This window comes from Littorina saxatilis, linkage group LG11 (assembly GCF_037325665.1).
Source record: "Littorina saxatilis isolate snail1 linkage group LG11, US_GU_Lsax_2.0, whole genome shotgun sequence".
In the NCBI taxonomy this organism is placed as follows: domain Eukaryota; kingdom Metazoa; phylum Mollusca; class Gastropoda; order Littorinimorpha; family Littorinidae; genus Littorina; species Littorina saxatilis.
This window is the reverse complement of record NC_090255.1, coordinates 7,623,852-7,631,351: the sequence shown is the minus strand read 5'-3', so window position 1 is coordinate 7,631,351 and position 7,500 is coordinate 7,623,852. Positions and strand designations below refer to the sequence as shown.

Below are 7,500 nucleotides of genomic sequence, written 5' to 3'. Positions count from 1 at the left end.
CCAAACCAATATCAAAGGGTTTGAATTAACTATTTCTACAGGGAGTGTTTCATTAAACCAAAAAGGTGTGTGTGTGTGTGTGTGTGTGTGTGTGTGTGTGTGTGTGTGTGTGTGTGTGTGTGTGTGTGTGTGTGTGTGTGTGTGTGTGTGTGTGTGTGTGTGTGTGTGTGTGTGTTTATTTGTGTTTTTTTTCTTTCTGTTTGTTTGTTTGTTTGTGTGTTTGGTTGTGTTGTTTGTTTGTTTGTTTGTTTGTTTGTTTTTCTGTTTGTGTGTTTGTCTGTTTGTTTGTCTGTTTGTTTGTGTGTATTTGTGTGTGTTTGTTTGTTTGTTTGTTTGTTTGTTCGTGTGTTCGTTTGTTTGTTTGTCTTTGTGTTTGTTTTGTGTTTGCTAGTTAGCTTGCTTGCTTGTTTGCTTGTTTGTGTTTTTGTTTGCAATCAAAGCTGTAATTTGGATCATACTCACTAGTGCGCCGAAAGCTGGGTTTAAAACCGAGAGAAACACGACCACCAGCAACATTTCTGCTGTTCCGTTCTTTGTCACACACTCTCTTTTGGTTCTTTAATTGTTGATGAGCAGGTGCTAAGTAAGTTTACACTAGCTGTATACAGCTCACAAACAAGAAACGACAGAATTCGTCTTCATGCACATATCGCCATTTTGAATCATCTCACAAAACACTAACATCCGGGCGTTACTTGTTGTACAAGCGAAATACATAACACAAACTCTTCTTCACTTAGATGTCACCGTTTTGGAACGTCTCCCAAAGATTAACATACGGGCATTGACTGTCACGCAAACAAAACAGAAAATCCATAAATCCAACAACTCTTCATTGTCGGCTGTCAAAGAAATCTGGCAGCTGTTCAGGCTACGCTAATGTGAGCAATACAAAATAGGTTTGCGTCTTTGGCCTTTCACACAACAAGACTGTCACTTATTCCCATGGACAGATAGCAAACGGTAATCGTATGCGGGTTCTTTTCAATGGATTCTCCTATCTGAATGTGACACTGGATCAAAGAAGACGAACAAGAAGACACGTACGTCTGTCTGATATAAAGACGTCAGCAAAGATCGTCACCACACTTCCAACACACCTCTATTTTTATAATCCTTGTTGTAACACTGTCAAACTAATTTCTTTATGTATCTTTTTGGCACTGTCAATCTCCGAGAATTTAGTAAAAGGCTGTTTTTGTTGCTTTTGTTCGCTGTGTGGGGGATTTTAATGCATAGTATTTAAACGCTTATTGTGACTTAAAACTGAAAAGATATAGGGAGATTCACAAACTGTGGACAATAACATTTTTGATTTGCGTTCAGTCTATTAATGTTGAACATAACCTTTCGATGAAAAGTGAATTATAAAATAAATCGCTGTTTTTTTAATGTATTGGTTGATTAATTGATTGAGTGATAGATTGATTGGTTGATTGATTGATTGGATGATTGATTGATTGATGGATTGATTGATTGATTGATTGATTGATGGATTGATTGCTTGATTAATTGATTGATTGATTGATTGATTGATGGATGGATGGATGGAATGATTGATTGATTGATTGATTGATTGATTGATTGATTGATTCTTCCCTTCCTTCATGTATGTATTCATTTATTTTGTTAAAATTTAATTTGTTTTTTCCTCTATTCCCGTATAATTTGTTCCTTTATATATTCCTTTATTTATTCATTCCGCTATTTATTTGTTCCTTTATTAATTCCTTTATTTGTTTATTCCTTTGTCTATTTATTATTTTTATTTATGTATTGTGTATGTATTTATTTATTCATGCAATTTTTTTTTATTCATTTATTCACCTTTATAGTTCTTTAGTTATTCCTATATCTCAGTTATGTAATTGTTTATTTGTCTACCGATTTTATTGTCTTCGTTTAAATATTCATTTGTTTATTTTTACTTGTACATTCTTACAGAAACAAAATCGTTTGCCCTGTCCTGTCCTCCCTGGTGTCTCAATCGCAGAGACATTAAAAAATAGCTTACATATTTTCTTATCACAATTAATGCGTCCTTGATGTCTGTAATGGTTTCGTAACAAAAATATTTATTCTTGGGCATAGCCAAACTAAAACAAAGCACGCAAAAAGTGTTTCATTGGTAACATACGTAACACAAACAGCTCTCACATTCGTAGAGACATATCGTCTGTGTGTGTTTGGTCTGTTTTTTTGTTTGTTTGCTAATTCAAAACAATTCATGTCCACGGTTTGTGAAAACGCACTATACTATTGACAGAAGAAAGATAAACAAGTGTTCCGAAAGGCCCTGCTATTGTATACGACTTAAACCACCAACATTGTATGAAATGTGTGTGTGTGTGTGTGTGTGTGTGTGTGTGTGTGTTTGTGTGTGTATGTGTGTGTGTGTGTGGTGTGCGTGTGTGTGTGTGTATGTATGTGTGTGTGTGTGTGTGTGTGTGTGTGTGTTAGAGAGAGAGAGAGAGAAAGAGGGAGAGCGAGAGAGAGAGAGAGAGAGAGAGAGAGAGAGAGAGAGAGAGAGAGAGAGAGAGAGAGAGAGAGAGAGAGAGGTTTGTTTTCCTTTAATTGTTCCTTTCTATTGATATTGTTGTTGTTCACGAGCAAATGCGAAGAATAAAAGAATTGTTCCCGAGTGCAGTATGTATTTCAAACGGAAATGAATAAATCCATTTACTCAGAAAAAAACCCACAAAAAACAATAATTATATGAAATGCGTGTCTATACTTTCCCATGAGACCAACCGTAAAAGTTGCACCTGGTACAAACAGCTATACGAAACCTGTATTTATAATGTATTCTGCTCACTCAAAGCAATGCTCTTCTCAAAGAAATTAAATCGAAGTATAAATGAAGACAGAATATGAATGCGTTTAAACCACGCTGTACACTGAAGCGTTTCACTTTTAACGACACTTTTTGTAACCAGTTGGGAACACTGTGTGACGAACTATATAATTCTACTGGAAAAAAAGTAGCACACGCGGTGATATATTATTAACTGTTTATCATGTGTGCTACTTTTGCTAGTAATAATAATAATAATACGAGAACTTATAACGCGCACATATCTCACCACAAGGCGACTCAAGGCGCACTCATACACATTCTTTCGCATTAACAACTCAAGCACACTCATATACACTTACGCATAAATTACATGAAGATGACAAGGCAACGCATAGTGGAATCGCATAGTCCTGTATTGTTATCACAGTGTTCACAAATGGTTACAAAAAATGTGTTCACTTCAACAATGGAACACTTTCGTTTACAGTGCAGTATCACCGAACATTAACAGACACTTTCTTCTTCTTCTTCTTCGTTAATGGGCTTAGACTCCCACGTTCACTCATGTTTTTAGCACGAGTGGATTTGTACGTGTATGACCGTTTTTACCCCGCCATTTAGGCAGGTATACGCCGCTTCCGAAGGAAGCATGCTGGGTATTTTCGTGTTTCTGTAACCCACGGAACTCTGACATGGATTACAGGATCTTTTCCGTGCATACTTGGTCTTGTGCTTACGTATACACACGAAGGGGGGTAAGCCACTTGCAGGTCTGCACATAAGTTGACCTGGGAAATCGGAAACATCTCCACACTTAACCCACAAGGCGGCCGCGGCCGGGATTGGAACCCTCTACCTCCCGATTAAGAGGCCGACGTCTTACCACCACGCCCCAGCGCCCGTCATATAAACAGACACTGAATGTTATTTCCTTCGGTTTATTTTGTCTAGGTTTATATTGCGTTTTTTATTTTTTACTTCTTCAATAATTATGTGTCATGTTTTACACAGCCCGGGAAGTGTGTTTAACTACTCAGATTTCCTGTGGGCTGTTTTAAGTTATCGTCACGCTCATTAAGATAATTGCCTATGTCATGTTTTGAGAAAAACGCAAACAACTTTCTTTGGTTTCTGAACAATCTGCCTACGTATCTCATTTTAGTTATAAGTTGCAAACTGCCTATCTCCAGCGGTGACAGCTGGATAAACGTGAGATAAAAAGCTGACAGCAACATGTTCAATCAGCAAAACTGCATAACAACTCACAAAGAGCTTTTGCATACTTTCACATTCTCAAAACAAGTCTTCCCGCATCATAAAGAAAAAGTGCCCAACTCAAGAAACGGGATCAGCAGTTTTGCTTACGTTACCGTGGCAATGGTTTCCGATGGTCTGAGAGTGTGTAATTTCGTACACATGATAGATACCCTTCCAGTAGCTTCCCCTGTAGTTTTACTACAGAAATGCCTGACACTGAGATAGGTATTTTTCTTATGAGCGTGACGTTATTTAATGCACTCTTTAACTAGAAGTGTTCCAATGTGAACACACTTTCTGTAACCAGTTGTGAACATTGTGGGAGACACTACATAATTCTACTAGTAACAGTAGCACAACTTGTGAACACTATTTAGTGTTTACCCTGTGTGCTAGTTTTGCTGGAACCGGCACGGTTGGCCTAGTGGTAAGGCGTCCGCCCCGTGATCGGGAGGTCGTGGGTTCGAACCCCGGCCGGGTCATACCTAAGACTTTAAAATTGGCAATCTAGTGGCTGCTCCGCCTGGCGTCTGGCATTATGGGGTTAGTGCTAGGACTGGTTGGTCCGGTGTCAGAATAATGTGACTGGGTGAGACACGAAGCCTGTGCTGCGACTTCTGTCTTGTGTGTGGCGCACGTTATATGCCAAAGCAGCACCGCCCTGATATGGCCCTTCGTGGTCGGCTGGGCGTTAAGCAAACAAACAAACAAAACTTTTGCTGGATGAATTATAAAGCATTTTACACAGTGTTTACAACGGGTTACAAAAAAGTGTGTTCACATTGGAACACTTCTAGTTAAGAGTGATTTTGTGTTGCGGTGTTGTATGGTTTTGGGGTGAACAGTGCACGGCAGTGTGTGTGTGTGTGTGTGTGTGTGTGTGTGTGTGTGTGTGTGTGTGTGTGTGTGTGTGTGTGTGTGTGTTTGTGTGTGCGTGTGTGTCCGTGTGTGTGTACGTCTCATGTTAAAGAACCATAGCCCTAAAGTTTAAGGAATTCATTTACAGAGAGACAAATCCGGTGTCCGGAATAAACACAACAGGATTTAGTTTTTCTCTTTTTCAGGTGGAAATACGAATAATAACATTGAAAGTCAGACACAGAACTTGTTCATACTGATTTTATTATGAAACAATAACATGTTCAAAGACGTGATGCGCAAAAGCTATTTTGTTCACATGTCCTGTGTTATGATTAACAAGAAGGCTCAGAGAATGACTATAAGGCCAAAAAAAAATAGGTCTGTTTACGGTAACATAGGCCAAAAAAATAGGGTCGGTAGGTCGGGATTTTTTATTTTTTTTTCTCTCCAAAAAACCATATTTTTACGTTATTTTGCAAAAAAAACAAGAATTTTTTTTTTCTTCCCCCAAATGCCAAAAAAAAGTCTAGGGTCGCGCGAAAAAAATAGGGTCGGTCGGGTTACCGTAAACAGACCTCTTTTTTTTTTTTGCCTAAACAATCAGTCAATCAGAAGTACCAGACACATCGATACTTGTTTTATGTTGAACTTCGGTCTTACTCGGTCTTTGTCTCTTATCTCCCGCTCTCTGTCTCTGTTTTTCTCTCTCTCTGTGTCTGTTGACACAAATTGACCAAGTGATATAATAAGGTAGGTTAAATCAGTACACAAGTTCAAGTTACAGTGAATGAAAAAAAGAAAGAAATACATATCAATAATAACATAAATAATGATCAAAATAAGATGATGAGGATGATGATCTTATAAATTATCATAATCATATACCCTGCCGGGCTTTTGCGAAGAATGATCTCATCCATTAACTAGCACACATATAATCACGCATCTTCATTTTGAAATAATCCACAGATAGCAAGGGAAAAAACCCCATTCTCTTAAAGGTCCTTGTCTACATTTTTATACCGAAATCGCCATTTGACCATTACAATGCAGAGTCTATTATCTACAAATATCAACAATACACCCCCTTTCGATCAGGAAAGACGAAGCCAGTGTAGCCGTTTGAAAATTCATTGTAGTATTCCAGCGTAGTACTCATAGTAGGATATCCTTATTTGGAAAATGCCAAGCGCAAAACTCCTCTCAAATCCCGTGAATTTCGTGCGTTTAAAAAAAAGCGTGGACAGCGCTCCAGTGTCAAACTGTTGCCGCACTTGTTTGGGCGTGGCTATAAGCATAGTGACATGAATTTGATTGGTCAGTATGTTTAGGCAAAGCACATGTTCTCAGCAAACAGAAAACAAAATATTGGAAGCGTGAGTCACGCTACCCAAAAATAAAATCTTTTTTAACATATATTTTTTTCTATAACTTTTTTCCCCATGGTTCATTCATCATCTGACATAACTTTTTAGCGAAATCTAACCATAAGATTATTGAAAAAATGTAGACGACCACCTTTAAGAATCGCATTATGCTTATAATCTACAAAGATAAGAGTACATACGTTTAAGGTTACAGGCCAACATTGCGGGCGCAACAGATGTACCTCTGTTTTTATCGGGCTTGTAATACATCGGGTGTCGCTTGCGACTACAACTCTGTATTCCTCTCCTTCTTTAGCCGAAAATGTCCATTTGCGTACAGTAAATATTGGTGATTATACAGCCTTTGAGGCATTTTAAAGTGTAAACGCAATACATTTGAAACTTTTTTTCCGCCTGTCCTTTACAAACTGAAAATGATCATATTCATACAGTGAATGTTGGTGACAATAGCTTTTCAGATATTCTGAAGTTTACACGCATACCACGTGGAGAACCACTTTTCCGGTCGTTTCTAAGCTGAAAATGCCATATTCATACAGTACATATTGGTGAGTAAACAGCCTTTGGGGCACATGTACACGCACAACATTTGAATTTGATTTCCCCCTGTCCGTTCTAAGCTAAAAATGTCCATATTCATACAGTGAATGTTGGCGACTGTTTAAGTTTTGAGGCACGTAACAGAGTCTTTGTTTTTGTCGTTTTTAAGCTGAACATGTCCATAATTGTACAGTGAATGTTGGTGACTATATCCTGTGAGGCACTGTAAAGTGCGAACGCACAACATTTCAACAGTTTGTTTTTCTGTGCTTTCTAAGTTGAAAATGTCCATATTCATTTTGTGAATGTTGGTTACGATAGCCTTTGAGATACTCTGCATAACACTTGGAGAGAAATTAGGCTGAAAATGTCTATATTCATACAACAAACGGTGGCAGCTATAACATTTAAGGCACTCTAATATGTAAACATTTACAAAATGTAAAGTCTTTATTATGTCGCCTTTAAGCTAAAAAAACATATCCATATTCATACAGTGAATGTTAAATAATAATAATAATAATAATAATAATAATGGAAACTTATAGAGCGCTTACCTAGAAGCTCTAAGCGCTTTACAATGACATTGCTATACACATGTACAAAACCAAAATACAGCATTAAGACACAAAAAGAACAGGAGTACAAAAGCAAATT

At 37.7% G+C, this 7,500-nt stretch overlaps 1 protein-coding gene across 1 annotated transcript in view; it reads right to left on the bottom strand.

The window, feature by feature from the left end:
- Nucleotides 1–5,159: 5,159 nt before the first annotated feature.
- The window catches only part of LOC138980809 (cadherin-1-like), a 21,821-nt gene continuing 19,480 nt past the window's right edge, over nt 5,160–7,500 (bottom strand). The window contains exon 11 of the mRNA XM_070353697.1: nt 5,160–7,500. This exon is cut by the window's right edge and continues 1,629 nt beyond it. The gene's annotated coding sequence lies outside the window, so the exon portion shown is untranslated.